A 21,765-nucleotide genomic window follows, 5' to 3' on the forward strand; every position below is an offset into this window, starting at 1 on the left:
TGTGCTCTTTGTTAATCTGCCTTCAATGCTATGTATTCTTTGTCCCAGTGAAGAAACAGTCCAGATCCTTCTAGGAGGCCTGAAGGGAGCCAGCTCCCATTATGTCAGTCAACAATTGATTTCTGTGGCTACTTACTCTCTTGGGAAAAGAATGACAATGATTTAATATCTTGTCTATTCTACTTAGACTTAATTTAAACCTGCACATACCTGGTCCTCTTCATGGAATAATGAATTAATTTCCAAATGGATGTCAGCTGTGGCTCAGTTAGTTGTAAATTCATCTCTGAATCAGAAGGCTGTGTTCATTTCCAGAGACTTGAGCACAAAAATATTGGCAGACACTCCATTGTAGTAATTGACCTGTAGAAAGTGCTGTGTTGTGGATGTATGGTATGTTGGCCTTCATTTAGTCAGGGTATTGAGTTCAAGAGCCGTCAGGTAATGTTGCAGCTCTATAAAACTCTGGTTAGACAACACTAGGAGTACTGTGTTCAGTTCTGGTTGCCTCGTTATACGAAGGATGTGGAAGCTTTAGAGAGGGTGCAGAGGAGATTTACCAGGATGCTGCCTGGATTGGAGAGCATGTCTTATGAGGATAGGTTGAGCGAGCTAGGGCTTCTCTCTTTGGAGCGAAGGAGGATGAGAGGTCTCTTGATAGAGGTGTACAAGATAAGAGGCATAGATCGAGTGAACAGTAAGAAACTTTTACCCAGGATGAAAATGGTTCACACGAGGGGGCATAATTTTAAGGTGATTGGAGGAAGGTATAGGGGGGATGCAAGAGGCAAGTTTTTTTTACACAGAGTGGTGGGTGCGTGAAACACACTGCTGACAGAAGTGGTGGAGGCAGACACACAGGGACATTTAAGAGACTCTTAGGTAGCCACATGAATGATAGAAAAATGGAGAGCTATGTGGGAGGGAAGGGTTAGACAGATCTTGGAGCAGGATAAAATGTCGGCACAACTTTGTGGGCCGAAGGGCCTGTACTGTGCTGTAATGTTCTATGAGACAGTAAACGGCTCTCTCAGGAGAAAGCAAACATTCCCATATTACTTTTCTGGGGAAAAAAAAGAGTGAGTTGTCTGTAACCTCTCCTTAATTATTAACCCTCAATCAGCACCAGTTTTTCAAAAATCAAATGTGTTACAGTTTATAGGCGTTTCTGTGTGAAATGGCTCCACATTTGTTACATTACAACAAAAATGTGATTTAGCACTTCATTGACTTTCACCTTCATAGCTTCCATAGTCAGAAATGTCCCTCAAGATGTCGCACGTATCTGTAATAGTAAGGAGTTAGTGAACATCGCAGTTCTAAACAAAGCTGCTGTCCTTTCCCCTTGGACAAACTTCTGAATTTTGACAAAGTGAATTCTGGATCAGAAGAAATCATTTGAACCAGAGTTTCACTGCTGTGGATTAACATTAGTTTTATTGCTTAGTTTTGATGAAGTAGAAGATGGACACATACAAGGTCAATCTCATAAAAGCTGCTAATTTCAGCATTAAGCAATTGAAGATCAATTTGGTTTCCCTATGAGTGAAGTGTAATAAAACCAATTCAGAATCTTGATCTTTTAGGTGTAAGTCACCCTTGCCCCCTGAGGCAACTTCCAAGTCATTCAAGAGATAAATGTTGTCTCGGAGTGGCCATCATTGGGAATTCCAGGACAACTTGGTTTTCCCAGCATAGTGCTGGACTAAGACCCTGAGTTACTCAGGCAATATTAATTGCCTCCTATTAATTCACGCAAGTCCAAAACTTATTGTTCAGGCTTCCCAGCACCCCTGCTCCTAGACCACTAGTCTGAGAGGGATTGCAAGAGTAGATATTTGAGATCCTGTTTCCTCTAAATGGGCAATCTAGAATACAGGAGCATAGATAGTCATTTAGTTTTAGGATAAGAAGAAAGTTCTTAACATATCAGACTTTGAAATTCACTACATTCAGTCGATGCTCAGTTGTTTAAGGCTAAGATCAAGGGTAGATTTTTGGACACCAAGGGAATGAGGGGGATGTGGTGATCAGGTGGGGAAGTGGACTTGTAGCACAGGATGAAACATGATTGCATTCAGTGGTGGAGCCAATGTGGATGATGGGTAGGGAGCATGCTCAACTCCTTTTTCTAAGCTCTAAGTAGATGGTTAGAACATTGGATTCTCAACACGGCGAAAGCTTGACTCCCTCGGTTGACTGTCATTTAGATACCAACAGTAGGGGTGATTTACCATTCTTACCCGAGCCACCTGCAGAGGAAATGGGAAGTGTGGTTGGGGGGCCTGTACCCACAATTCTTGGCTGAGGCTCCTTATGAGCTGATCAAAAGCATTGCTATCAAGATGGAGACAGTTATCAAAGGAAGTGGTTTATAAAAGAATGGAGGAATTTGAGACTGATCATCCCATACAGCCTAATAGAAATCTTATTATTCTTTGCATATTTTGTGTGCATGTGAACAAATACCCTTCCCAGTTACCCCCCCCCCCCCCCCTCCAAAGTTGAGGAAAGTACTGTTGCTGGATTTTTAGCTGTGATCAGGCAGGCAGTTTAAAGATTTATGAAGGTGCTGGTTATACTTGGTAAATGTGCACCTAGTGCTTTTTAAAAATAACTTTAAGCCAGTTCCTTTTGTGCATGGATGTGAATGTGGCTTCAGAACTTTTTATCATATGCAAACTGCTATCGGGTGAGCAATGGGAAAGGCACTGCTGAGAGGGTAGGGCTGGTGCTCGGGGAGAACAGAGAGCAGTGTGGTGTGTGAGAGGCGGCAGCATCAGGGTGTACAGAAAGTGAAGCAAGCAGCAGTGTCAGTCAGGAGACCCAGCATGGCTGGCAGCACCACGAAGGACTGTGCTCTCAGTGCCACTCCATCAAAGACAACTGCCAGGATCCAATCAGATGCAAGTATAATGCTTAATTCTCAAAAGCAACCAGCAGGCATGTCAAAAGCCTGAAAAAGGTGGAAATGAAATGCTGCAGAAACTATATAGCTGCTTGCAGAAATATATCATCACAATGCCCACATCTGTAAATTTCCCCTTTGCCCTTCAAACAACCAGGTAAAAACAAAATCCTAAAGCTTTCTCTCAACTTTGAGGAAGAATTAGGGGTTTACTAGCACCTGGGAATGCACAGAGAAAATTTTCATATCCAATGAAAGAAAATAACCCTGTTATTGATCTCCAGATGTCTCCAAGAGCAATTTGTCTCAAACCCCTCATAATTCTTGAGGCCTCTTGGCCTTCACTTTCACTGCTCTAATTTAGAGGCATCTGGTTTCTCTACTGGCTTGGGCCTCCTGTCTGGCGTTTCTGCTTGCTCCATGCTCTCCGTGGCCTCCTGCTGCTTCCCATATGACTGACAGCTGCAGCCACCTCCTGCTTCCCATTCTGCAGATGGTCACACCCTACCAGTATCAAGAAAGCAGAGAAATCTTGTGAACTCATGGCAACCCACCAGTTATCCTGATGTCCTCCAGGAAACAGAAAAATACAGTGTACATTTGTAAAATACGCATTTTCCAGACTTGAAATAATTAAATCCAAATCCTAATGTGTTATCTTGCACTTACATATTTGTTTATTTTATATGTATAATGCATTAAATTCTATGCACTTGTGGGTGTAGATTTTCAGGTGACAGCAAGAGTGGGAGGACAAGTTGCTAGAAGCTGCAAAGAAAAAGCGTACAGGAACTTAAATAAGAGTTGACGAAAATATTGTTTAAGCCACTGTTTCAAGATGTGGTCCAGTTTTGGAGTTCTTGCTTTAGACTGGATGTCCAAGACAAGGAATGGTTTAGTGAAATGTTATTGGGACTGATAGGCTTTAATTCTGGGAAAGAAGTAGATAAATCAGTGTCCTCTTTATTACAGCAGTGAAATGGAAAGGAAGGTCTGATTGAGACTCAGAATTGTGAAAGGTGTGAGGTTAAGGCCATCAAAAGAACAAGGGTTAGAACTATTTATTCTTTTGATGTTCAAAGTGTTGAATAGTAGTCCAAGTAGAATCCATATTCTCTTCTAAAGGGGATGTAAGAAGGGTATGAGGAAAGAACAGGGCTTGGGTCTAATTAGTTGGCAGAGACATGTTGGATCAAACATCCTATTTTGTTGCAAACTTCTATGGGACAGATCTTATGTTGCCCCAAAATCACTGGCTGCCTACCCCATCCCATGATGTTTCTGTCAGTGTTGGTCCCCAGCTCTCTTTCCTATTGGAAACCTGTCTCCCAGATCTTTGGAGTTGAGAGGTATAGCGTAGAGTCTGCCTTAGCACAAGCAGCATGCTGGGCTCACAGAATGCTTTGAAAGCAAGTGAGACTCCACCCTTCAGGCTGCCAGAGCCACCAGTGCATCAGAGACATTGAATGTTTTGTATCTTTTAACATTCACAAACATTCAGTAACATTGAGGATATGTAAAAGTTTAAAAATATTGTTTTAAAAAGATTTAAGCTTATTTTACACACAAAACTTTAAAAAAACACATTCACACACTAAAGCTCAACTCCAAATATTGAAGCAAACTTGGGTAATTGATAGAAGTAACTTGCTTTCTCCCAGCAGGCATTTTTCCACTTCCTTTAAAGGGGGCAGCTACATTTGCACCAGGTTAAAGCCAGCACAGCTTCATGGGCAAGCTTCTCATGCCAAGAGCTGGATATCTCATGGCAGATCACTGTAGGATCGATGGGGAATCCACTGGAATAGTCCAAGGGCAGCCTGAGCTAGTATTGTAGGGCAGATGCTGCTGCCTCTGGCTTGGAAGCTGAGACTTTGTGGGGACCACTTGATAAGTCCCAGTACAAGTCCTGGCATTGGGGTGGAAGAGTTGCCCCACTGTTTTCTGCGGTATATTGCACTATAGCATGCATCTCAATATGGTACAAATGTTTCTGAAGACTAACATGAATGTCGTTCCTGCGTATTTGTCATAGAAGTGAAACATCAGCCTCAAACATTTGTCCCTTGTTTTACATGAAACTTGTACGTGATAAGTTTTATTCGGGGAAATTTGTGGTAGTGATCACTTTTGGGTGAAGCCGTCCATTGGGAAATTGGCCTGGGCACAACCAGTTGTGGTCACTTTAGTGTGGATAATGTTTGCCCAGCATCAGTAATGCACCAAATGACATCATGGGTTGCGCAGCACACATTTCCATACTAGGTGGCAGAAATTGGAGTGTTTGGGATAAAGCTAAGCTGTTTATTGTTCACTCCAGAAATATGAAGGTTTGGGAGAGTAATGGCAATTAATCGGTCACATTGATGTCTTTCTAACAGCACCTGCCAACCTCAAATTTTATTAGAAATTATTATGTCATTGATTCTCCTATCACTGGTCACAACCATTCTGTTCACATCCTTCCTGGGCAACATGATGTGACCCTAGGATTAGCCCACACTTTGCAGTGGCAGGAAGTCATTTTCATCAGGGAGTTGGTGGAGCCAGGTGATTGTGTGGTGGCAGCCCACACATAAAGATGAGAGAAAATGTGGGGGAAGACGGATGTGGTGATGCAAGGGAAATGTGCAATATGCAACACAGGACGTCCTTCCCTCCTGAAATCAGTGGCAGACATTTTGCCTCAGTTCTCTGGATTAGTGAGGAGTGATGTGGGAAATGACAGGGTCGGCCCTTCTCTCAGTCCATACTAACTCGCGCTTGCAGGTGAAAATAACATGTTTAATTTGAATGATGTGAAAGTTAACTTGATGCTAAAATTGATATTAACAAGCATAACATCCTTTACATCTTTACAGTTTTAATGTTGTTCCTAAGCCCTGGCCTTCCTCAGTCTTGCTTTAAGCTAGACTAAACCTCCGCCTCCCACTCATCACCACCCCCGCCCACACACACACACACACACACACACACACACATCACCATTTATTCCAACTCTTCGTTCATGTGACAACCAGTTTTTTATCCATGCAAACACATTTCCTCCAGTAATTGGGCTCTTAATGTATACGCCAGCCTCTTATGTGGCACCTGGTCAAATTCCTTTTGGAAATCTAATAACACAACATCTACCGGCTCCCTTCTATCATCTCTCCCTGTTGTATCCTCAAAGAATTCAAGCAAATTTGTCAAACATGATTTATCTTTCATAAAACTCATGTTGACTGTGTTTGATTATATTCAGCTTTCCTCGATGATTTGTTACTTCCTCTTTGATTATTGACTCTAGCATTTTGCCAATAAAAGATGTTAAAATAACTGGCCTGTAGTTCCCTGCCTTCTGCCCTCTCTTTTTGAACAAGGGAGTCACATTGGCTGTTTTACAATCTCCTGGAACTTACCACGTTTTGAAAATTTCAGTCAATGCATCCACTATCTCTGCAACCACTTCCTTTAAAGCTCTTGGGTGCAGTCCATTCGGTCTTGGTGATTTGTCCACCTTTAGCCCTGTGAGTTTCTCTAACCCTTTATCCCTTGTGGTTGGAATTTTTTACAAGTTCCTCCCCGTTATTTAAAATTAGCCTGTCTGTTATCTTAGAGTATCCTCCATGGTGAAGACTGATGTAAAAAGATATCTGCCATTTCTTTGTTTCCCGTTATTAATTCTCCAGCCTTGTTTTTCTCAAGGTGACACACTTTCCTTTGCTGTCTTCTTCCTACTATATATCCAAAGAAACTGTTACTGATTGTTTTTGTGTACACTAAACTCATCAGGGCCTGTGGTGGTGCGCCAGACTGTCTGTCTTCCAGCCAAGCCACCAATCAGCCATCCTTCCAGTGACCAATGCCTTGGCCATCAGTTGCTCCAACGTTACCTGATCCTCTCTTCCAGCAGCCAGAGGCTAAGATTAGCAATATCAGGCTGGACTCATTGAACGACATGGACATTTGGGCTATACCTTGGAGATGGATCCTCTGTTACTTCTGATTGACACGGACCTGTCAAGGAGTTGATGATCCAGCAGATTCCATAACAGCATCTAAAAGGTCCTTGTCAATCAAGTGGAGCTGAAGGATCCAGTGGAACCACCAAGTCCTCTTGTTTTAAAAAAAGAGGGATACTTATCAAAGATTTATTTTAAAGTAAATGGGTGAAAGTAATAACACCTAAAGGTAGGTACCTACAGAGACACCAAAATTCACAGAGCTTGTAACCACATCTCCCAGAAGCAGCTGAAATCTGCTTTCTTCCAGAGTTTCATTCTACAAATGTTCACGTTCTATTAGGTGCCACCTCTGTTGGTGTGTATTGTGGGATCTGTGTAAAATTGTGGGACCTGACTGCGGGTAAAAGAAAGAGGAAAGGCAGTGGCAGCTTGTGTCCCTTGAGATGTTGAGAAACAACAGTGTGTGTGCTCCTGGACTGAATTCAGCTCAGTGAGTCAGGAAAGGCACAGCACCTCACTGCTTTTTGTTGCCGTCATTATATGAAAACACAGTTAAGTAATGTTGGTAGCTTCTACCAAAAATTGTTTGCATCATGTAAATGTGTATTGTAAAATATAAATTATTAAACAATCAAATACAATTTAAAGTTTTTATTTTCATAAGTTAGCACCGCCTAACCTGCAGTGAGGTGCTGTGCCTTTCCTGACTGCACTTCCCTTTAGGAGAGTCCTTTAAGTGCCGACTCACTTTCCAGCAGTTGCCTTGGCAGCTGGAGGCTCTGCTTGTAGCTCCCATCAGGAACCACACAGGTCCCATTTTAATATATGAATCTATGTGCAAACTGTCACAGTGCTGCTCTTAATGGATTTTGCCTATTCATTAATTTTATCAGGGCAGTGGGTATTAGTGATAAATACAGTACATGTTCAACACACCAAAACTGGAAGAAATTCAGTTACTAGGTAATTGTAATTTGATTGACAGGATAAAATTTTCCCCTGTTAATCCAATTGCTTTGGATCATTATCTCCTACTTTTTTTCTCCACACGTAGAGTGCATTATTATTTTCTCGGCTTTATATAGCCATTACTGGCAGCATCGGAAAAGAGTGGGAGTGGGGAGCAAGGCATCAATTAACTTTGAGTTACCCATGCACTTCTTTGCTATTGGTCAGGTAACAACACTGTCTCACCTCAAGGCCTTGTTGATTTTGCAGCTAATAAGCTTTCAATTAAATGCTTACTCACTGAGGAACAAAAATTGCCTCAGAAATGTAACTGTACACCCATTTCTCTGAATTTGTCCCCTTATTAACAACCTTTTGGCCTGATTATGCAGGCTCATTTTCAGTCTTTATTTTTTTTTTAGTGAAGTTTGTCAATAAAGAAAGCCATATGCTTCCCAATGAAAACTATTAATTTGGAATTTCCAGAAATTCAATGTTCCTTCTCTCGTGCAGCTACAACCTCAAGAGGTCAGGGGTAACAAATATATAGGCCCAGAAAATTGGACACATGCACTGCCCTTTTCTTTGATGCATATCTAAAATTAGAATTATTTTCCCCCCCAGAATGCAATGTGATTGTGACTATATCCAGGTGGAATCACGATACTACAGAAATTCATTCTGCTCAGGATTCACCCCTGCACACCTTTGCAGCATTATAAGTGCATCAAGTGCCAAAATGCCCCATGTATTACTATCTCTGCACTGTTGCTGGGGAAATGAATTAACGTCACTCTGTGCTGGGACTCCACTTGGTTGTCCCTTTACTAGCCTTCCTCCCCCATGTTCCAATAGCTCCCACCCTGTTCCCCAATGGGAGCCCTCATTCATTGGTCAGCCACCACTTCCACTCATTCCAAGAGCCCATATGGGCTTCTGTCATGACTCTCTCTCGGAATGTGACAGACCTGGCCCCAGTCCCAAATGCCACATTTGCTCTTGTGCCCAAGAATATAATGGCTCTTCAGTGGTGCCAGACATTCTGCCTGACGTAATGCAAGTTGCTCTGAGAGTGATCTCCCTCTCTACTGTTGGGATTTGGACATCACTGGCAGAGCCAGCATTTAATTGCCCATCCTTAGCTGATCTAGTGAGGGTGAATTTTCTTGGTCAGGAATGTATCTTAATGTTGTGGAAGTAAACTTCTTTCCGTTCACATGCTCCTCCAATGGCACACTGTGGCCAATTGCAACAGATGTAAATGTGAAGGCACTCTGCTTCTGAAAAGAAGTGCACCCATTATCTGCTGAAGTGTAGACTTTTTAATGTTGAACATGCTCTGACAAGATGTAACAGACAACCCCACCTCAGCAACGCAGCACGTTCAACAAGGCAAAAAAAAACCTCTTCTCTGAAGAAAAGCTTTTACACCTGTCAAGACATAAGCACACATGTTAAATGTTCTGATCTCCCACTCCAGGACTTGGAATGAAAACAGGTTAATAAGGAGTATTCATGAAGAATGGCCTGGTTAATGACAATATTTTGTGCATCCTCTGCAATCTCTATATTAGAGGAGGGGCCCCAATGCCAAGATGACTGCATGCTGGATATTTGTCTGGAAATTCAATAACGCAAAGTTGTTTTTGTTTCAAAATTGTGCAATTGCAAATTACTCTCTGCCAGAGTGAAATATGATAACCATTTCTGGGTTGTTTGGTGTCACTTCTGATGTTTGATTGGGTGTTTCCTGGATATACTCACTCTTATTCCCTGCCCTGATTTCCACGTCAGTCATGAACGGGTCATTGTGCTTCCCTGTGCAGTGCTTGTTTTGGAGCATTGCCAGGAGCTGAGAACACATTGACCAAGGAACAACCATCGTTGGTCGCTCCCAACAACACTGGATCAGGATCTCCTTAATGTAAGTTCTTAACTCATCCTTCTTGGCACCATCATCCACCCTGCATGCCTCTCCCCAACTTCACCACTCTAACTACCACTATCCCCTGATATTGCTTGCTTGAGACTCAAACCCTTCCAGTCCTCCACTGGCCACCATCCCTTCCCTGCCATTCCCAGGCCCTCTGATCTCTTGACCCCAGCTATTGTCACATGAGGCTCCTCTGATTTTGTTTACCTGGTCCTGTGATCCTTTGAGGTTAAGCCCCAAACTCGAGGCCCCAATCATTCTGGGGCAATAAGATTGCTCAGTATCAGAAACAAAATGTAACCAATTGTCAGATGGAGGACCATTTACAGAAGGATATGTTTTTGATATCTTGTCTGCTTCTTTGGCTTCTCTCCAGCTAGCAGAATATTTCTCAGGAAAACTTTTCTTAAATTGGCTGGTTACACACAGGCTCTCAATGAAAGCCAATGTGAACAAGTTCCAGAAATGTTTAGGAAATGTATTTCTTTAATAACATTTGCACCTCCCTAGAAGTGAGTTCACACAGCTTCTGTTTACCGAACTGCCTGTCTCCCTCCTTGCCTCAGGCCATCTGTTGCTGACATGCTCAGCCATGCCTTCTCTTCCCCTCCCTACTTCCATCATCCATAATCTTGAGCTCATCCCAAACCCTGTGGGCTGTTTTCTACTCCACACCACACCAGCCGTCACCTGGGCCTGACACCTGGTCCATCAATGCCTCTGTTTTAAACTCTCTTCCTAGTAATTGGAGATCCCTTCAGAGCCTCTATGAGCTCCTCCAATATCTAGCTCCATGGCCTCATGTGCACTCCTCCTCCATCTTGCTTTGCTCAGATATGTCTAGGTTGGAGCTCTGGGATTCTCTTGCTTAGCTGCCCTGCCTCTCAGTCTCCCTTTAAGCCCTCCCATTAACCAAGCTTTTAGATCTCTGCCTCCAGGGCCCGAAAATGACTTCACATATTGTCAGTTAAAATCTTGTTAAGCACCTGGCCGTGTTTAAAGGTACATTATAAACCCAGGGAAACAAAGGACTGCAGATGCTGGAATCTAGATGAAAAACACGATGATGCTGGAGGAACTCAGTAGGCCAGGCAGCATCCACGCAGCTGCTTCCCCTTTTCCTATCTTCAGTCCTGAGGAAGGGTCCGGACCTGAAACGTTGACTGCCTGCTTTTCTCCACGGATGCTGCCTGGCCTACTGAGTTCCTCCAGCATCACTGTGTTTTACATTATAAACACAAGCTTGTCATTTGCTGAATTGACCAGAGATCGCTGCAACTATTTTGCGGTTTTGACACAAAACCTGCAGTATAACTGGTGCACCTAATGAAAGTCATCTTAAAGGATGAGATCCATGTCTCACCATCATTCATTTCTCTGCCATCTGTTCACTGCTAGTTTATTCCACCTAGGATCCAGAGCTCACGCAGTTAGTTTAGAAAGACAAGTGTGGGCAGGTCTCAAAAACTAAAGAAAACATTATTGTGTGCTTTATTGTATGACTCAATGCTAACCTTCAGAGTAATACCAAAATATCGCAAGCGCTGAAAATCTGACATTTAAACAGAAAATGCTGCAAACACTCAGTAGTAGGTCAGGCAGCATCTGTGGAAAGAGAAACTGTGAACATAAGAAAGAGAAGCAAAGGTCAGCCAGTTTCTCCTCCAGCCTGATAAAGGGTCTCAACTTGAAATGTCGACATTTCCTCCACCCCCTCCCACAGATGTTTCTGGACCTGCTGAGTTCTTCCAACAGATTGTTGCTCCAGATTCCTGCCTTTGCAGTGTCTCCTCAAGACTGCTCTGCCACTCTGTGGGATGAAGCCTGATCCTGCACCTTGTGCACTTTTCTACTGTATCCCTTGTGTCCCTTAGTGTCTACAAATCCACTGATCTCAGTCTTGAATATACTCAGTAACTGACCGTCCTCCACACTCTGTTGTAGAGCATTCCAAACTTCCTTGAGTAGTGAAATTTCTCCTTGGCCCTCGATGGCCAACTTCATAAACTTAGACTATGCTTCCTTTTTTTTACCTCTTCCACCAGTCTCTCAGCATTTACCTTCTCAATTGTTCTCAGAATGCTTCAGTACAGTAAACAATTAAAAGAGCACTTCATATTTATGACTGACATTTTGTGGGAGCCAGAAAATGTGGGAGAAGAATAGCTTTTATGCAAATACAGAGTAGGGCGAAGAAGCAGATCAAGATAACGGTAGTAGGTGAGATTTATTTGAGGAGTGGTTTAAAGTGATCTGTTTCAATGCAAAAGGAGTTGAATGTCTTAAGACCTAGTAAATAGACATCAAAAGAGGCAGTGGTTTGTTTGCAAGGCAGAACACAAAACAATCTTGAGTCTTCAAGCTTCTGCTACAAATTATGTACTTCAGTTATTGTTACAAAGTTGTAAAACATGCACATCACCTAACCCCCACCACCAGCCCCCCCAACGTCCAAGATGAGCATAGTATGTCCATATTTAAAACAGAGAACATTTTGTGCATGCAACAAAAACACAAAATTCTGGAAATAGATTGGCCTGCATCTGTGGAGAGAGAAACTGTCCGTATTTTAGGTTAATGAACCTTCATCAGAACTCAATTACTTTGCCTATGCATATTGATACATATAAGGACAGCATAGGTGGATCCAGAGGAGGAGTAAATAGTTAAATGGTAATATACCAGAGAAGTAGGGGTGCATAAAAATGTTGAATAACATCATGGGAATGTCCATGCAAATAAATGTATGGAGTATGTGCACAACCCCCTGAATGTATATTTCTAGGTGTGTTCAGTATTCCAACCCTTGGTATACTTGTATTGTAGCTCGTTAGTGTGCAAAACAAAATATTCAGGACTAAATCAGACTTGAAAGCTTTACCTGATGTTGATTTGACTCCAGATTAAGGAGTTATTTGGACTCACTGTTATAGAGGTTTGATGGGTCTGAATTGAAGGCAATGGATACCACTTTGGGGCCCCTGCTGTGTTGGGCCTCTCCGTCCTTGGAGATTCTGATGATCATCTGAAATCAATGCGGATCACTTTAAATATGCAAAGGCACATCCATGTGTCTTTCAGGACACTTGAGAATAGTGCAGCTGGATGCACGATAGAGGCTCCTACCAGCCATTCCATTTCTACTGCAGTCTAATGAGTGGTCGTCAGGAGATCTTTTGGAGATTGATGAGGAAAGGCTTCTCCTCGCTGCCTGGTGCTAGTTCTTACTTGTCAGGACTTACTGGTGTGGTAGCAGGGCCACCTTTGATCCCTGATGTTGTTTGTATTGCCTCTATTGAAGTCACTGGTATTGGTGGTTCACCTACATTATTAAAATGAGGTTTGAAACCCAATTTCCAAAGAGCCTCAGGTCCCACTCACAGAGTCTGCATGGCCAAGATTGTGAAGCAACATCTCATATTAGGGTGTCAGGCTCAAGGTTGGTTGTTACCCTCGTAAGGAAGTTGAGAGAGAGGTGTTGAAGCCGACAGTTATAACAGGGCCCTGCTACCCTGCATCTCTCTCAACTCGGTCTTGGTTCACTCCTTTCTCAGCCTGCTGTGTCCAAGGCTATGCAGGAAATGCCGAGCCTCACAGCACACAATTAACCAACCCCCTCCTTGCTTCCCTCACCTACCTGAGTCCAATCTCCTGACCCTATCCCTCAGTCTTTGCTCCTCAACTCTGCCAAAATGCCACAGAGCTGGTGCAACCCTCATCAACAACTGCCATCCCATTGGCCTGTCCCACAAACTTCAGCCATCCTCTCCTTTATGAAAGGGCTGATTTTTGTTCCCCGCACCTTCCACTCCCGCTCACCACTTATCCTTCCTGTTAAGAGTCTCGCTCCATGTTTTTCAGCATGATCCCCACTCCTTTCCATCCCTAGCCACTGCACTGTGATCTCTAAGTGATTGTGACTGTCCTCTTCGTATAGAAGCTGATGTCAAGTCTTCAAATGATGGTGCCAAGCCTTCAAATGATGGTGCCAAGCGGCAGAATGGGGTTGAGAAATGAAAAGAGGTCGAGAATAAAACCTCTGGGTGGGGAATCTGGATGGCCAAGAGAGACACGGCGGAAGAGGAAGGGGAAGAAATGCTGAGGTTTAAGGAGGGGATTTCAGAACGTGGGTCCTAAAGATAAAGAAGTAAATAGTGTGGTGGGATGCACAAGAAGCCAATTCACAGGAACAAGGAGTATGGTGGGAGGGTTTATAGGACTGAAGCCATGGAGGGCTGAAGCCATGAACAGAAGCAAGTGGAGACAGACTGTTATGGAGGGGTAAGGCAGGCAGTGCTTGAGATTGGTTTGTCTTTTCTCTGTTTAATATCTCTGCTGTTCTTGCGTTTCCTGTGGGTGTGCTATTTTATGCATTCATTTTATTGGCTATGCAGAAATGGCATCAATAAATTCATTTTCATAAAGTTTAATTTCCCCAGAAATGTGCAGGGACAATTCACCTGAAAGACATTTTTCCAGTGCTCGGAGGATGATACTCAGTAATATTAAGGCTGTTGATTTTTGTATCTTTTTTTCAATAGAAGCCTACCAAGACATTGTATTTGAAGTCGAGGGTCCTTGATCTTAATTACCCAGTAATGTTCCATTTAAGATATTGCTCCTAATCTGACTTGCAAAGCATACTTCATTAGTAGCTGAGCTGTGACCTGTGACCAATGCTCTAATTCCAGCATGAGATCATTTAGTGGCTCCCTTGTGTATGCTTCCTCCAAATGGTGTCATTTTGGAACCTTTCTTTCCATGACAGATTTTGCACAATGCTGCACATTCTCACAACTGGTACATGGACATAAGCAGCCAAAAATCCCCTCTGCACAGCAGATTGCCTCAAATGTTTAGACTGATTGTTAATAGATTGTAGTAGAAGCTAACAAAGGGGGATACTGTTCAGGCTTTCAGAAAGAAATGGGTTTCCTGTCCTTGATGACAGAATAGATCAAAGCTCTGGGGCTAATGTGAGAAGATGAGTGAGAGCTGATCTTTTAATCTAAGACTGTTGTATTTGCAGGACTGGGTTAGTTGCAACACTTAAGCATTCTTTTCTCGGTATTTCTAGTGGTCCAATGTCAAGCCCTTTATCTTGGTTAATATCACTGTACATATTCAGGATTACAAGCAGTTCCAGCTGCACATCTGTGTGATAAAGAGGGAGTGCGAGAGTGTTGCAATGTACATCTCTTGTACTGCCGTGAAAAAGATCCCTGGTCTGCAAAAGATGTTAATCTGTAGTAATTTCTTTAAAATTGAAGGTGGCTTTATCACACTGGACAAACTAGAACAGTATGCAGTTTTTTAGACATCAAGTGCTGTTCAAAGTAATTTCTCCTGTCCAATTATCCATTTTACTGGATCCTCGCCAGAAAATCAACAATGGGAGCCAGTCATTGACACTTGGATCCTAAATGTTTTAATGATATTTGCATTCTGACATTGTAAATTCATTCCCCTTTTTGTCTTCAGTCAATGGCAGTACAACTATAGACAGCTAACTGCTGTCCAGACTGAGACCAACTAATGGCGCAAACTCCCCATCAAACCGGAGACCTCCCAGGTTCTGCAGTGCTCAGTTTCTCTTTGAAGACACAATGTGAACCACCATTGCCGAATTCAAAAATCTGGATGTGGAATCCAAGATTTGGGATCAGGCAGTCTTCTTCCTTCCCACACAATGTGAACTTTTCAGGCAGAGTCTGCAGGTGAACAACCTGTGTGAAGGTTGGGCGATGATTCAGCTATGAGGGTGCAAGTGTTAAATGCCTGCTATTGTCTTACTGTAATTATCCCTTCCCACAGCAGTAGGTTTGTGAATGGGATTTCAGCAGGGTAGGGCAGCTGTGCTTCGACAGCTGTGGTGCTCCATGCCAGCTGTGGTAGAGTCATCTGGCCTCAATCAATAGCTCTCTCAGCTCCTGAGTCTGAAGGTCAGAAGGTCCTGGGCTCCCTCTGCAGAGACTTGAGCACACAGATCTAGGCTGACCCTCCTCTGCGACACAGGATCTTTAGATGACTCTGCTTTCATTCGTCTCTCAGATTGATTTAGCACATGTTTGAAGCTGTGCTACCTCCAATGTGTTGGCTGAAATTTATCTTTCATGCCACAGTTTTTAAAACAAAAGGAGAAGACTTATCTGGTGACTATCCATTACTGTTTTATGGGAGCATGCTGTGTGCAAACTGGTTGCTATGTTACTAGTCACTGCACTTCACAAAAGGTACTTGGCTGTAAAGTGCATTGGGCCCTTCTGAGACATTTAAAAGGCATTATACGAAGGCCTTTCTGTTTCTATTAGCAGTAAGGGAGTGGGAAAGTAGACCAAAATTCTGAGTAATATCCACCCTGTGCTGCTACATGTACAAATTGATCATGCTCATAATCTTATTAATATTTTGAATATTTTCAGCTTTGGCTGCAATAAGGGACTACAAGTCTAAAAATGGTCCACATTAGAGTTATATATAGAGAATTGGTCAACATTCGGGTTACTCTGGCTCAGTAAAAAGAACTTATTTCGAGAACGTTCAGTGAGACCTGGGGTTGGAGATGGAGAACCATCTTCATTGATCCTGAGCCTGCCATTTACAATAATATTGAGCTAAAAATTGCAATGAAGGGCCCACAGTTTATCAAGCCAGCTGTTTAATTGGCTGGTGGAACTAGTTGCAGTAAGTTTTGCATTATGTTTGAAAAGTGTTTCAGCATGTGTCCCATATCTCAAAGTGCAACAACCTTCCAGTCACGACTGTTTAAAACCTTCAAGTTTCACTCACTTCACCACTAATTTATCTGCTATCATCTCTAGGGAGATGCTGTATACTGCCTGCACAAATTGATAGCAAGGAAAACATTTTTGCGCTGTCTCTGTTTTTGTAAAATCTGACAGTAAATTTCATTTTCAAAGGAGAAATCAGATTTAAATTGAGAAGCTAAAATTTTTCTCGGTTAGCAGATTTTCTCTAGTCATGGGGTGTTTTTAGACATAGTTGTAAACAAGATAAAGATAGAGAGCAATGAAAATTTAATTTTAAATTCAATGTTTTAAAGGGCTGAATCACTGTTGGACAGTGGGAGGTGTTCAAAAAGAATATAGTGTGATTCAGAGCCTGTTGGAGAAAAGAAAGACGTGGAGAACTAAAAAGATACTGGAAAGGGAAAAGCATGCACAAATTCAGACGACTAGCTCAGTTCCCAGGTGACTAGGAATGTTTCTTTCATACCATTCGGTCAACCACACACATTACTGGCATGCATTTTTATACTTGAATTCCTTGGAGTATATTTTATTAGTTTGCGCAAAGAGAGAAAGATTTCAAATCAACATTGATTCTACTTTGAAAAGCAAAAAAACTGAAAATGATGGAAATCTGAAATAAAAAGGAATGCTAGAAATATTCAGCAGGTCATTGCAGCATCTGCAGAGAGGTTTATGTTTCAGCTTGATGATCTTTCATTAAAAGGAGAAAAAGGTAAATGTCAAAGGTTTTAAATTGTAGAGAAAAAGGAGGGAAGGAGAGAACCAAGGGGTGTCTGGGATACGATGGGGACCAAGAAAGACTGAATGGTGCAAATGGCAGTGGTGTCATCAGAGGGAAGGTGGTGATGGCTGGTTACTTGCAGCCGATCTGTCTGGAGGAAGTATAAATAGAAGGGGATGAATGAAAATAAAAGGAAGGGGGAAATACTCTGGAAATGTGAGATATAAAACACTGCAATTACTTTAAGCCTGAAATGAGGGGAATTTTGGAAATACTCAGTGGGTCAGGCAAAACTGAGTTAATGTTACAAGTTGTTGATCTTTCATCAGAACTGTTAGAAAGATTGATTATCTGAAATTGTTGAATTCCGTGTTGAGTCCCAGAGCCTCAATGTGCGTTGTCAGAATATGAGAATCTGTTGCTCGAGCTTACATTGGGTTACAATGGAGGCCAAAGACAGAGGGGTCCGGATGAGAGTGGGGTGAGCTCAGCCTCACTCTTGCAGACTGAATGGAGCTGTTCAGCAAAGCTCTCACCCCTTCTGCATTTGGTTTCTTCAATGTAGAGAAAACTACTTTGTGAGCACCAAAAGCCGCCCACTAAATTGGAATCAGCCCTTCACCTGGAAAGAGTGTTTGGCTCTCTGAATGGTGCAAAATGGAGAGGTAAAAGGGCAGGAATTCGATTTCCGGGGTTGCATGAGAAGTTGTTGTGAGAGGAGGTGTGGCTGTTGGTGGTGATGGAAGAAACAACAGACCCTTTGGAATACCAGTAGGAGAGGAGAGGGGAAGATGTGTCTGGTGATGGCATCACATTCAAGTTACTGGAAACTATGGAGGGTGATCCATTCATTGTAGAAGAAACTGTCTGGGTGGAAGATGAGGACAAGGGGACCCCTGTCCTTGTTCTCAGTGGGAGGAGAGGGGGTGAGAGCAGGTGCAGGAAATGAAACAGACACAGTTGAGGGCCTTGATGAATATGGTGGAAGGAAGAAAATGGGTAATGATTAAGGAAGTTACTGCAGAAGGACTGTTGTGGATGGAGTCAACAATAGAGAAACTGGACAAATGGAATGGTGTCCTAAGAGTTCTACGCCATTGGTATTTGTTTGTGATCTCACACTTGGTTCCGTACACTGGATACCAAAAGTGGAAAAGAACAAGATTGTTCATGGAGGATAAGGGTTATACACCAGACTGCATTGTTACTTGGGAGGTGGGCTATCAATTGTGTCACATTTAGATAGCACAAACTGGCCCCAACAGATGGTGTGCAGTCCAGCAGAGAAGTTGTTTTGAAAAACAAAGCAGTGTGAAGATTTTTCCACATTATCTATAGCATTATCAATTGCATTCTGCACTGCATCTGATAAACTGAAACACAGGCTCTGACATTGAACAGTTTATGCTGAACCCAATCAGTGCCTGTAAGAAATGGGAGTTTTCATAACACGATAGAAATGGGCTGGGATGGACGACTGGAGCTCTCTCCATTAGTTCATGGGCTTTAACTTAGCTTAAGATGGCTGTATTTAAAAAAAAGTACATGGGAACACATTATATGGAGTGAGAAAATGGTACTAACAAGCCTATTTATTTTGAACTGGATTTATGCTTGTCTGTGAGCTTAGTGTTCCTATTTTTCAAAATTCAGAAATGAAACTTCTTGTTTACCACAATTACTTCTTCAAACCCAATACTTGTTTTGTGTGGTGGAGTTCAATCCACACTTGGGATTTCATGGATTACATCAGAAGTACTTCTTGGTTGTAAAATGTTTTGGGATATCTTGAGGTCATGTAGGTCACTCTTAAATACAGAATTAGCTCTTACCTTTCTCTTTAAGATGTGAAAAAAAAATCTGGTAACTAATAGCTGGGCATCTGTGAAGCTTCATGGGCTGTCAGCTGCAAGCCTAACCCTACCTAAGACACAGTCCAAATCAAACTGTCAGTTAGCAGTAGGGCTAATAATCTCAGGTGATGAAAAGAACAAACACAAAAGGGGCAATTGCCCTGCTGCTTGTGAAACAGTCAAAGAACTTGTAAATACAAAAAAAACAACTTATAACATTGTTTTAAAAAAACTGAAAATTGATTTAAAACATTAAAAGTATGGGAAATAATTCAGACACTTGCTTCCACAGGGTCAGTGACACCAGCCATCCCTGAGGGCTTAGATGCAAAAATCCCTGCAGTCTCTCTCAGTGGTGGGTCCAGGGTGATCAGTGAAACTAGGGACTGCTTATGAACCCTACAGCTTTTGGATTTACCTTAATTAAATTTTCCTGTGCCCATTCAACAGTGCACGCTATGGAACCCTGCAGCCAACTGATGTGGTCAAAGCACTGCGATTGTGAAAGGTATGGTTAGTTGTACAATTATCAGGCAGAAGTTCCCTGAACATCCCATCTATAACTTTGGGGGGCCCCAGCACAGAAGTGCAAAGGACAGGTCTGAAACATTCACAACTACCTTGAGCCATGAGTGATGAGTGGAAGAATTGGCTCCCTGCACCCTCCCCCTCCACCCTCTCCGGCTTCTCCCCCACATCCCTCCTTCCACTCACCCCAACACACCATTCATCCTGGGGGTCCCTTCATCAGGGAAGCCAATGTCCAACCAATTAAATTGCACACACTTGATATCAAGAAACTGTTAAGTACAATGAACATAGTAAAGGCCATGGGACAAGGAAACACCTTGGGCACGATGCTGAAGAACTGTGCTCCAGAACTAGTCATATATATTACACCCACCAGCTACAATTCTAGCATTTTCCCAACAGTGTGGAAAATTGCCCAGATATGTCTTGTTGTCTTTGCTATATCCAGCACTTGCATATGTTTCCTAATATCATGTGGAGTGAATTGAACTGACTGAAAAGAGTTTCAATGATTGTTGGGGAGCTTAGGAAGAAACTGTTATGGATCATCCATTTGGCATTTCTGACTGAAGACATTAGTATATGTTTCAATCTTGTCTTTGACATGCATGAGCTGGCTCAGCAGTGCAATGTTAAGAGAAGTATCTAAGTCTCGATTTAATAGCATTGGTGACAAATGGGTGCTGCAGGCTACTCTGATCCAACTACTCTGCATACTTCTAGCCAGCGATAGCCTTGCATGTGTTAACCTATTGACACAACTTGCACTACAAATGTATGTAATACATTGGTTACCATGTTGGAACCAGTTTGGCTCCATTACTTGCTAACAATGGCTGCTGCAGATCTGAATTTTGATCTTAAAGTTTAACCACCAGAAATAAACTTTGCCCATTACGCAGAGTACCCTGTTGAGAATTTCTGCTTGAGCCTGTGAGATCAAGAGAGGGGAATCGCCTACATTTTTTTATACCTGGGTTTTTCAAACCACAATTTTGATGTAAGGTTTTGATTGCACATTTTTAAAATGAAGCAATGTTACCATTGTTCATTGAGAAAAATGTGTTGTTTACTTTTAACTATTCACAATGATTGTCAAGTCAACTAATGAATGTCCATAATCTCACACAATGTGTTTTGCTAATGCTTTCCATTTCAAGATTTTTCTTTGGTCTTCATTCCTTTTCTAACTTATTTTACAAACCTTAGGGAGTACTTTCTAATATCTAATGAACCGTAAGAATGTGTGAGGATGTGCCTTCCCACTTTCCATGTGTCTATGCTTGTTGGTGAGTGGAGGTCAATATGATTCCTTTTCCATTCCTAACACATCAAGTCCAAAGAGAGCAGGAGACGGACATAGTTTCATGTTCATTTTTTATTTCAGTGACATGGCTTTTATTTACTTTTAGTTCCTTTAAATAGAATCATTAATATAGACATGGCTTAGTTGTTGCATGCATATCTCTAGAATAAACATATGATCTATACCCTATCCAATATCTTTCCTTCATAGGTATCACCCAGTGGAGGATCACTTGCTGGGTATGTTCAGGGACTGATAGATTATTAGGTGTTAAGGAAATCAAAGGATCAGGAGTTAGTGCAGGAAAGGTGCTGAGGCAAAAGATGAGTCCTGGTTCTACTGAATGGCAGAGCAGTCATGAAGGGATAACTGGCCTGTTCCCATTTCTATTTCTTACATACAGATTGCTTGAATATCATTGGTTTACTGCTGTGGTACTTGCCACCTACATTTTGAGTGCCAGGTTTTCTGTATTACAACTATGGTATTTTACAAATGTTATTTTACAACTTAGTAAAATACCATTTTTACAGGATGGGGGCATCACTAGCAAGGCAAACATTTATTGCTCATCCTTAGATGCCTTCAAGAAGATGATGGTTAGCTGCTATCTTGAGCCAGTTGGTGTGGTGTTGGGCAAGGAGTTCCAGGATTGAGAGCCAGCTATGGCGAGAGACCAGTGATGTATTTCCAAGTCAGGATGGTATGCGACGTGAAGGGAAACCTGCAGGTGGCGTTCCCATTTACCTGCTGCCCTTGTCCTTGGAGGCAGAGGCTGTGATTTGTGAGCTGCTGATGGAATAGCCTGGTGAGCTGCTGCAGTGCAGTTTGTAGATGGCACA

At 42.3% G+C, this 21,765-nt stretch overlaps 1 protein-coding gene across 3 annotated transcripts in view; it reads left to right on the forward strand.

Moving 5' to 3' along the window:
- prkcha (protein kinase C, eta, a) overlaps positions 1–21,765 on the forward strand; it is a 183,317-nt gene that overhangs the window by 22,115 nt on the left and 139,437 nt on the right. Inside the window, exon 1 of one of the 3 annotated variants that reach the window (XM_052015910.1) lies at positions 9,665–9,730. The exons of the other annotated variants lie outside the window; for them this stretch is intronic. The gene's annotated coding sequence lies outside the window, so the exon portion shown is untranslated. Of the gene's footprint in view, positions 1–9,664; positions 9,731–21,765 lie in introns of those variants that run through there. 3 annotated transcript variants of the gene reach the window in all.

The sequence above is a fragment of the Pristis pectinata genome, chromosome 1 (assembly GCF_009764475.1).
Source record: "Pristis pectinata isolate sPriPec2 chromosome 1, sPriPec2.1.pri, whole genome shotgun sequence".
NCBI lineage: Eukaryota > Metazoa > Chordata > Chondrichthyes > Rhinopristiformes > Pristidae > Pristis > Pristis pectinata.